The sequence below is a fragment of the Chelonia mydas genome, chromosome 5, assembly GCF_015237465.2.
Source record: "Chelonia mydas isolate rCheMyd1 chromosome 5, rCheMyd1.pri.v2, whole genome shotgun sequence".
Taxonomy (NCBI): domain Eukaryota; kingdom Metazoa; phylum Chordata; order Testudines; family Cheloniidae; genus Chelonia; species Chelonia mydas.
In genome coordinates, this window is record NC_051245.2 from 23,025,153 (window position 1) to 23,036,666 (window position 11,514).

The window sequence follows — 11,514 nt, forward strand, 5'->3', positions numbered from 1 at the left end:
GGAGAAAGAAAAAGATGGAGGAAAAGATACACTAGATGTGCAGCCGATTGAAGAAAAGATGTTGTTTGGTGAAAACTTAAGGCAACTTCCATGCAAAGCACCATAGATAATGCTTTGCAAAACAACATAACCACACAGGGGAAATGAACGAAGATATTTTCTAGCACATCCAAAATTTTCAAACATCTTTTGTGCTCTCTGCCAGGGAATGAGGGGAGATTAAATATAGGTGGGGGGTCTCTCTGTTGTGCAGTTTCATCTGTCCCCTCTGGAAACACAAGAAAAATCCCCGAAGGTTACTTTCTATTTTTGGAGGCTTTAATAGACAGGAAAATGCACTGTTTTAAAACCACTGGACATTTTTAGTTTATTCAGATGTGCTGCAAACCCTAACAATTAATGTATATTTATTTCCTGCAAATATAAATAAATAAATTTATGGCTTAAGTGAATGGACATTTTGCCCAAGGGCTTGTCTGCACTTGAAGTACTACCAGGGCACAGCTGAGGTACTGGAGCTGGGCTGCAGTAGTGGCGGGCTACTCACTATGGCAACGAGAGGGGTTCTCCCATCGCTGTAGTTAATGGAAATCCAGGGGGGGACAAAGCTGGGTTGATTTAACTTTTGAGTGTAGACCTGGCCTCAGTCAGAACTGCAAGATTGGGTCCTCCACTTTTTTCATGGCTAAATGCTGTAGTCTTTACTCAGACAAAAGTGTACTTACTTCAGTGTGGGTTTTGCTGAAGGCAAGAACTGTAGGATTTGGCATTACAGAGCTTATATTTGATATTGGGGTGTCTATTTTTTAACACTGTGAATACAGGCAAAATATGCTACACTAATTTAACAACAACAGAAGGACAGAGGACAACAAATTTGTTTATACCTTACTGCACACAAAACAATGTCAGTCAGCTGGCCTCCACCTCAGCAGTTCTCAAACTGTGGGTCAGGACCACAGAGTGGGTTGAAACCCCATTTTAATGGGGTCGCCAAGGCTGGCATTAGACATGCTGGGGCCTGGGGTTGAAGCCCAAGCCCGAGGGCTTCATCCAGGCTCAGGTTACAGGCTCTCTGCCTGGGGCTGAAGCCCTTGGCCTTCGGCTTTGGCCTCCCCATCCCAGGGTGGCAGGGGTTGGGTGGGCTCAGGCATCGGTCCCGCCTCCTGGGGCCATGTAGTAATTTTTATTGTCAAAAGGGTGTTGCGGTGCAATGAAGTTTGAGAACGCCTGTACCTCGTCCCTTTCATCTTGCTAGGCCCTCCTTCCCATGACACACACACATCTAGACTTCATAAATCTACAGACTGGAAGTCATAGAAATTAAGGTCAGGATAGAAATAGCCTATGAAGACAGCTGATCCAGTCCTCATCACCTTTATTTCATAGATTCGTAGATTCCAAGGTCAGAAGGGACTATTGTGATTAGCTATTCTGCACAACACAGGCCTCAGAAATTCTCCAAAATAATCCCTATCTTTTAGAAAAACATCCAATCTGGATTTTAAATTTGTCAGTGATGGAGAATCTACTCTGATCCTCGGTAAATTGTTCCAATGGTTAGTTATGCTCACTGCTAAAAATATACATCTTATTTCCAGTCTGAGTTTATCAAGTTTCAACTTCCATATTATATCTTTGTCTGTAAGACGGAATAGCCCATTATCAAATATTTGTTCCCCTGTAAGTACTAATCAAATGTGATCAAGTCACCCCCTTCACCTTCTATTTGTTAAGCTAAATAAATTGAGCTCCCTGATTCTATCACTAAAGGCATGTTCTCTAATTATTTTATCATTCTCATGGCTCTTTTCTGAACCCTCTCCAATTTATCAACATCCTTCTTGAATTGTGGGCACCGGAACTGGACACGGGATTCCAGCAGTGGTCACACCAGTTCCAAATTCAGAGGTAAAATAACCTCTCTACTCCTACTCAAGATCCCCCATTTATGCATCCAAGGATCACTTTGGCCCTTTTGGCCACAGCATCACACTGGGAGCGCATGTTCAGCTGATTATCCACCACAACCCCTAAATCTTTTTCAGAATCACTGCTTCCCAGGACAGAGTACCTCATCCTGTAAGTATGGCCTTCATTCTTTGTTCCTAAATGTATACATTTACATTTAGCCATATTAAAACACACATTGTGTGATTTTTAACACAGCTAAATGTAAATGTATACAGTATTTGAGACTTTTCCACTCTATTCCCTTATATTTCACTAAATAATCCATACAATTCCTCATGGTGTTTATGCCCTTGAATACAGACCTTTTAGATAATTAACATTTCACTTCATGTATCTCTTAGCCAAGTTGAGTACATGTTTATCTCTTTTAAGCTTTCCTCATAAATCCATCGCTTTAATAGTTTTTATTGCTCTTCTCTGAACACCCTCCAGTTTGGCAGTACCATTCTCATAATGAGGTGTTTAGACATAGCTGTAATATTTTAGGTGTGGTCTTACCAGAACTGTGTAGAGAAGGATTATCACCTCTTTTCTCCATGACTCGATGTCTCCACAGTCCATAATTAAATTGGCCCTTCTTGCTACCATATCGTACTGCAAAGTGATGTCAAATTTGCTATTCTCTGTCCCCCTGTGCCTCTTTCAGCACTGCTGTTTTTCTACATCTCTCTCTCTCTATCTCTTTCTTCCTTCATCGTTAATATCAGTTTGAGAGTATTTCCCCCCAGATTTATTTAGCTTGAAGTGTTGCAATTAGACAGGAAGGGTGGTCCTGTAGTTACGTCATTAGCCTAGGACATAGGAGACCTGAATTCAAGTTCCTACTCTGCTACAGATTTCTAATGTGACTTTGGGCAAATCACTCAGCCTCTCTGTGCCTTAGCTTCCCATCTGTAAAATGGAGATAATGATTCTTCCCTACCTCACATGGGTGGTATGAGGTGTGACAGGGCAAGGCCAGATGGCTATAGAAAAGTAGTGGGAGATAGATATATTAGCTCCAGGCTAAACAAATCCCTGGTACCAGGATAAGTTAAGTGGCAGCTGCTCCAGGTCAATTAAGACACCTAGAGCCAATTAAGAACTTTCCAGAAGGCATGGAGAAGGCTAGGTTGATTGGGACACCTGAAGCCAATCAGGGGCTGGCTGAAACTAGTTAAAAGCTTCCCAGTTAGTCAGGTGGGGGTGGATGTCAGGAGCTGTGGGAGGAAGTTGCGCTGTTGGAGAGACTGAGCAGTACACACCATATCAGGCACAAGGAAGGAGGCCCTGAGGTAAGTGAAGTGGAGCTTGAGGAAGTGGGGGCTGCTGTGGGGAAGTAGCCCAGGGAATTGTACGTGTCATGTTTCTAAAAGGTCAGCTACCATAGCTGATACTATTAGGGTCCCTGGGCTGGAGCCTGGAGTAGAGGTCGGGCCTGGGCTCCCCTCTTTGCCCCCCCCCCCGATTAATCACTGAGACTGGGAGACAACAGAGTCTGTGCAAGGGAGGATAGCTTCTCCTCACCTCCCTCACTGGCTTATGATGAAAATGGCTCAGTAGACTGTGACCCTTGTCTCTAGAGAGAGAAGGGTTACGTGGGAGGTCACAGTGAGCCTCTGAGGCTAGCGAAATCTGCCAAGAAATGCGGGACCCACGAAGACAAGGAAGGAGCTTTGTCAAGAGGGTAAACACATTAAAAAGTATGAATCACTCAAATATTATGGTGACGGGGGCCATATAAGTACCACAGAGAGATAAAACCTCATGTTATTTTCTGCCTATGTCTCTAACTTCATTAAATCCCTAGTATTATTCATCTGTTCTCAGTGGTGTTCACAGCACTCCTTATTTCATCTGGGAATTTCATTAACATGTTACTTATACTCCTTATTACCAGCTGAGTGTGTGGATAGGCTTTGGGTGAGATGACTGACCATGCTGGTGCAAAATTGAAACACTTGAAATTAGACAAAGGTTTCTAACCATCAGAGGAGTGAAGTTTTGGAATAGCCTTCCAAGGGAAGCAGTGGGGGCAAAAGACCTATCTGGCTTTAAGATTAAACTTGATAAGTTTATGGATGAGATGGTATGATGGGATAACATGATTTTGGCATTTAATTGATCTTTAAATATTCATGGTAAATATGTCCAGTGGCCTATGATGGGATGTTAGATGGGATGTTATCTGAGTTACTACAGATAATTCTTTCCTGGGTATCTGGCTGGTGAATCTTGTTCATATGCTCAGGGTTCAGCTGATCGCGATATTTGGGGTCAGGAAGGAATTTTCCTCCAGGGCAGATTGGAAGAGGCCCTGGAAGTTTTTCGCCTTCCTCTGTAGCATGGGGCACGGGTCACTTGCTGGAGGATTCTCTGCTCCTTGAAGTCTTTAAACCATGATTTGAGGACTTCAATAGCTCAGACATAGGTGAGGGGTTTATCGCAGGGTGGGTGGGTGAGATTCTGTGGCCTGCGTTGTGCAGGAGGTCGGACTAGATGATCATAATGGTCCCTTCTGACCATAGTATCTATGAATCTAAAAGAAAAACAGTCAGACATGAAACTTCCCAAATCTCTGAGTAGAATCTGAACCTCTGGCTTCAGCTCCTGAGGAGCCTGTATTCAAACTATTCTGGAACTCCCTTCAGCTAGTGACCATTGACTCGTGTCTGGTGCACAGCAGCAAATTACCCACATCATCTCAGTTCTTGTTGATGGCTTACTGCCGCACCTGTGAACCTCTGAATTGGCTATAAGTGGGCAGGCTGGTTCTTAACAGCAGCCATTGCTAGGGAGCGGCTGGTGGTTTTAGTTACAGACTTCTTTTGGATCAAGCTGAAAAGACAAAGAGACTGATGTTTCCTCATCAGGTAAATCCATGTCTATATAGCTATGAGCTGACATAGTGCTTGGGGGAAGCCAAGAAATAGAATTGCCAGACCCTAGAGTTCAAAAATCATGAATCAGTCCCCAGAAAAACATAAAATTGCCCAAAGAATTATGAGATTTTTGTAAGCATTGCTTTCTGGTTTATGTATTTTTTTACTCTCAGGTCATGTTTTCAAGCTTTTCTCTGCAACCATGAGGGCTAAAAACTTACTTTTGTCAATGACAGCTCAGATTCTCATGTATTTACTTGAACCCATGAGCTAGTGCTTTGAGAAACATATCACAATGCTTTTACTAATATTGTAAGAGGGGAAAACACTGCAATAAGTCGACCTAAGCTATGTGGATTCCAGCTATGTTATTCACATAGCTGGAGTTGCGTAACTTAGGTTGACTTAACCCAATAGTGTAGACTCAACTAATGTCTTTACTTTTTCACTGGCAAATGCTAGTTCCCTCACCCAATGTTAGCACTGTTGCAGCTGCACTGTACTATCAGATATCTATTCAACCCTTTAGGTATGTAAAAGAATAAAAAAGGATGATCGTTGTTCTCTGTGCTGAAGAAAGGTCATGATTTTTCACTCAAATATAGGAACCAGCTTATTCACTGTTCAAAATAATGCACCAGTGTCTTTAAGAAATAATTCTTAGTCTACAGGCTGTTTGCCCATGGTTCATTATGAATATTTGAAACTTAAGATCCATGGTGTTTTGGATTGTTACAGAATCACATAGTATTCTGTCAGTTCATGTAATTGACAGCAATAGTGGCAATTCATGTAATTAACCAGCAATAGTGTGAATTTTGATTGGCATATTTGAATATTAAATATGCAATTAAAAATTATCATTGGTCATGCCATTCAAAATTTGCTTTCAGTTAATATTTGCACAGTCAAATTTAAACTTTGCCTTTTTTTAGTATTTATGCTAATAAATCTCAGCTGTATGACTATAGTAGTGCCAAAACAAAAGTTCAAAAGTCATCAGTCACACCACCAAAAATCACGAGATAGGTTAAAAATCATGACATTTTCAAAAAGATTAAATCATATTTTCTGGCCTGTCTTCTGATTTTGGAACTACTACTCCCATCCCCCAGGGCCTGAGTGACCGTTATGATGTTGCCAATTTAAAGAGAGAGATGATTTTTGGTGCTGGGGTGGCTCTCACTAAAGGACCTACCAAGATCAGGTCCCCATTGTTGTAAATATTGTACAAACATAATAAGTGTATTGTCAGCACCATGCATTCAGAAATCATGACTCAGGACCACCAACATTATGAGATGGGATTAAAATCATGAGATGTTAAAAATAAAGTGAATTTGATGTTCTTTTTGCATGCCTTCTCATTGTTTTAATCTTTAGGGGACATTCTAGTCCCTTTCAAACTTATTTTTGCACTCATGAGGGCTAGAAATTTACCGTTTTGTTTTTTTTTTTAAATGAAAGCTGAGATTTTCTTTAACTCCAGGAGATAAGACTTTAAGAAGAACACCAAATAGTGTGAGACTTGTGATAAAAGTGTGAGAGTGGGTAACACCAAATAAGTGACAGTCTGCTCAGAAGAGCTTACAATCTAATGCAAAGCATGATGGTGAATTTATGATTTGGGAGCTGGAACTGATACTCAACAGAGGGACTACCAAACATCAAGCAAATGGGCTACCTTTTTAATTCCTGCAGAACTGGTAGGATTCAAACTGGTGACCTACAGGTAAAAAGCCCTATAGCTCATTAGCAGTGCCCTCAGACAACCAGTCCCCCATAAATGCTTTTCCACTTTCTAGAATAAGGAGTGCTTTTTAGAAAGATATGTTTATTAAGTCAAGTTCTGAACTCTGGAGTTCACACAAGCGGGGTCTGTCTTTCTCTGGATACAAAGTCAAAATCTCCCACACACTCGAAATCTTCCATACCCTAGTCTTAAAAGGACAGCTTCTTCTAACCAAATGCAAATAATAAAAATGCAACGGTAAAAGATATCAGCACAGCATCCAAATTCACTTCTAAGCATAATATTTTCCAAAGTAAAATAATTCCAAGAATCACAGCTTTTATACTTATAGGTATTTTTAATCTCTATACGGCTAATCAACAGATTTTGAACCCACAGCCCTTTTCACTTAAATCAGCCTCTGTGCCAGATGACTGGAGGGCAGCTAATGTAACACTGATTTTTTTTCAAATGAAGGCTCCAGACGCAATCCTGGCAATTAAAGGCCAGTGAACCTAACTTCAGTACCAGGCAAATTGGATGAAACTATAATAAAGAACAGAATTATCAGACATATAGATGAGCACGTTATATTGGGAAAGAGTCAATGTGGCTTTTTTGACAGGTTTCAGAGTAACAGCCGTGTTAGTCTGTATTCGCAAAAAGAAAAGGAGTACTTGTGGCACCTTAGAGACTAACAAATTTATTTGAGCATAAGCTTTCGTGAGCTACAGCTCACTTCATCGGATGCATACTGTGGAAAGTGTAGAAGATCTTTTTATACACACAAAGCATGAAAAAATACCTCCCCCCACCCCACTCTCCTGCTGGTAATTACCAAAGCTTATGCTCAAATAAATTGGTTAGTCTCTAAGGTGCCACAAGTACTCCTTTTCTTTTTGCGAATACAGACTAACACGGCTGTTACTCTGAAAAATATCAAATGAAATTCAATGCTGATAAGTGCAAAGTAATGTACACTGGAAAACATAATCCCAACTATATATACAAAATGATGTGGTCTAAATTAGCTGGAACCACTCCAGAAAGAGATCTTGGCATCATCCTGGCTAATTCTCTGAAAACAGCTGGTCAGTGTGCAGTGGCAGTCCAAAAAGCTAACACAATGTTAGGAACCATTAGGAAAGGGATAGATAATAAACAGTAAATATCATAATGTCATTATGTAAATCCATGGTATGTCCACACCTTGAATACTGCATGAAGTTCTGGTAGCCCCAACTTAAAAATTATATATAGAATGGAAAAGGTGCAGAAAAGGCAACAAAAATGATTAGGGGTAAGGAACAGCTTCCCTATGCAGAGAGATTAAAAAGACTCGGGTAGTTCGGTTTAAAAAAAGAGACGACTAAGGGGGATATGATAGAGGTCTATAAAATCATGAAAGATGTGGAGAAAGTGAATAAGAAACTGTTGTTGTTGTTTACTGCTTCACATAATACAAGAACTAGGGGTCACTTGATTAAATTAATAGGTAGCAGGTTTAAAACAAACAAAAGAAAGTATTTCTTCACACAACGCACAGTCAACCTGTGGATCTTATTGCCAAGGGATGCTGGGAAGATCAAAACTACAACTGGGTTCAAAATCTTTAGATACGTTCATGGAGGACCATCCATGGTTATTAGCCAAGATAATCAGGGATGCAACCCCATGCTCTGGGAGTCCCTAAACCTTGAAACTGCCAGAGCTGGGAGTGGATGACACAGTATGGATAGCTCAAAATTGCCCTGTTCTGTTCATTCCCTCTGAAGCAACTGGCACTGGCAGCTGTAGGAGATAAGATACTGGGCTAGATGGACCATTGGTCTAACCCAGTACTGCCATTGTTATGTTCCACTTCAGCGATAGGAATAACATAGGGGAAGAGTGGAAAGCAATGCCATTGTTTTCTACCTGGCCCATCCCATCTAGGGAGGCACAACACATACATTGCTAGTAGGTTACACAAGTATTTGTGAGACAGCAGAGGAATGCTGGGCATCTGATTTCTTTGTTTCTCTTCCTGGCTCTGGGAGCAGATTGTGGTCTAATGGTTAGAGAGCAAAGCCAGATGTAATATCACCCCCGTTTGGGCTGTTTGTGGAGACTGAACCCAGGACCCCTGCATGTAGAAGCACGAGCTTCCATCATGTGAGCTAAAGAATCAGCTCTCTTAACCTGAGAGTAGTAGCACAGTCCTAAATCTATATATGCGGTGCAGTGGATGACACTTAGCCATGTTGTTAGTGTTGTTAGCCATGTTATTACACACAGTGATGAGCTGCCAGAAGGAAGAACCGGTTCCTTCAGTCGCTCCGGGTCTTCGGCGGCACTGAAGGACCTGCCGCCGAAGTGCCACCGAAGACCCGGAGCGACTGAAGGACCCACTGCCGAAGTGCCACCGAAGGCCTGGAGCGCCGCTGGGTGAGTAAAAATTAAAAAGGGATTCTCAGGGGAGCCTCCCGAGCCAAGAGCTCAGGTGGGCCAGAGTTTGCCCACCCCTTTAACAACCGGTTCTAAATCAGCTTCAAAATTTAACAACTGGTTCACGCGAACGGGTGCGAACCGGCTCCAGCTCACCACTGGTTACACATACATCTGATTTGCCATGTTTTCTTTCTGAAAGACTGTGTGGCAAAGTGGAGGTGTATTGGTTCTATTACATTAAAAACCTGCGTTCTATTCACAGTTTGGTCAGTAGTGACCTTGTGCAAGCTCTTGGCTGTGGGAAATTGGTGAATGATAGTTAACCCTGAAATATGAGAACTTGGCTCACAGAATTGTGAAGGACAGAAATATTAATGGCAGAAAGCTGAGGTCTATGACGAGAACTCAGCCTCCAGATGCACAGATTACTGCACCTTCCCTTATGTTACAGAGCATCGTCTCATGAGCCCCCTGGCTGGTTTATCTTCCAAACACTGCCTGAAGGCTGCAACTATTCACATCATCACAAAACCACCTGTAGCAGGAGACAAAATTGTGGTGTTTGCGTTAAAATTTTGTGAGAACTGGCAATACGGAGAATATTTGTAGAAAATGAATACAGCAGGTACTCAAACGCAATTAAAAACAAGTTTGTTAAAAATTCCAATGAACTTTTGTAGACATTTCAGCTAGAGGTAGAAGATTCCATGCCCCCTTTACTAAATCTTCTGAACCATCTGATCTTCTAACAGCTGTTAACATACATGTGTATGAGCAGTACTATACTATAAAAATAAAGTTTCTATTGAATTGCGTATATTATAGATGTCTGAATGTACTTGCTTGAAAATAGTCCCCTGGCAGTTTTAAAAAAAATCACACATTTTTAAGACACTCTAAGGCGGAATAGAAAATATTGTGTTCACATGTATATTCTTCTCTATAGAGAAAACAATAATTAAATACAGTGAAACCCATTTATAGTGAATGTGGTAGGAAAAATGCTTACAGCTACGTTTTAAAGTGGCAGTGTTGTGCAGGAGGTCAGACGAGATGACCATAATGGTCCCTTCTGACCTTAAACTCCATGAATTAATGAAATTGATTGACAGTCCAAATTACTTTAGTGGATTTGCACTTCTCTTAGCCGGTTAGATCTTGAAACCCTGACTCACTTTTCACTCAGGCTATGGCCACGCTACACAGCTTACAACCATGCAGAAGCTGGGCTGCTAGTGGAGATGCTCTACGCCATCAGGAGAGAGCTCTCCCATCAATTTAAATACTCCAGCTGTCCACATCAGCGCTTAGGTCGGTGTAACTTATGTTGCTCGGTGGGTGGCTTATTCACTCCCCTGAGCAACGTAATTTATACCAGCATAAGCTGTAGTGTGTACACAGCATCAGCTTTCATTCAGGCAAGACATCCCTTGACTTTAAGGGATGGCTTGCCTGAGTCAGGACTGAGGAAAAAAATGACTATGGCTACACTACGGGCACAGCTGTGGCACTGCAGCTGAGGTGCTATAGTGCCGCGGTAGAGGTACTTGCTACAGCAGCAGACGAGGTTTTTCCATCGCTGTAGTTAATCCACCTCCTTGTGAGGTGGTAGCTAGGTCGATCGACTTCTTCCATCGACCTAGCAGTGTCTATTCTAGGGTTTAGGTTGGCTTAACTACATCTCTCAGGGGTGTGAATTTGTCACCTAAGTTTCAGGTGTCGACCAGGTCTAAGGGCTTCAGAACTTGGCCCTTGATGAAGTTCTGCTCTAGTATATTTGGGTTCCATGGTGCTACTAATCCTGGTGGAATGCAGTAATTATCATAAACCACCTAGGTGTAAAGTGCTACATTCCAATAAGATTGTCTTCCTCTTCTCTTTTGCTCTGGCAGAGCAATGCAGGACAGAAGTTGCCACTACTCTATGCGGGGAAGAGTAAGGAGATGTTTCTGCCTCTCAGGCTACGTCTACACTGCAAAAACAGATACATTCTTAATTCAGGTTAGCTCGCCTGAGTTAGCTAATTTAGATTAAAACAGCAGTGAAGACACAACTACTTGGTTTTAAAATTGGGTTAGCAATTTAAACTCCAGCCTATATGGCAGCCTGGGGAACTCAAGCTGCTAACCTGAATTAAAAGCTGAGTTGCTGTTTCTTCAGTGCTAGCTGACACAGGTTAGCTAACCCAATTTTAAGAACACATCATGTTTGTTTGTTTTTTGCTGTAGATGCTCTCAATAAGGAGGGAAATATGTCTTTCTATTCCCCTCAGAGCTGGCAGTGCCCTTTGCAACTGCAGAGACCGAACAAAGCCCATGCTACTTCTCTCAGTGTAAAATGAGGGAGACCTTTTCAGGGCCCTCTTCTGTTACAGTGTTGACCTTAATCACTGTATGCCTCCATTTTCCCCATCTCCTGAATGCTTTGTGAGTCATAGGAATGCTTATAAACATCAACTAATAAATGAGAGACTGCAACTATGCATCAATTCAGGGAAGTTTGCTTAATATAAGCATA

General features: G+C 41.7%; 1 long non-coding RNA gene across 1 annotated transcript; it reads left to right on the forward strand.

Annotated features, from left to right (window-relative positions):
* Positions 1-4,740: 4,740 nt before the first annotated feature.
* On the forward strand, positions 4,741-9,811 carry LOC122465973. The gene is made up of 2 exons (XR_006291133.1): positions 4,741-4,826; positions 9,260-9,811. It is a non-coding gene; the product is annotated as an uncharacterized LOC122465973 (long non-coding RNA).
* Positions 9,812-11,514: the final 1,703 nt, after the last annotated feature.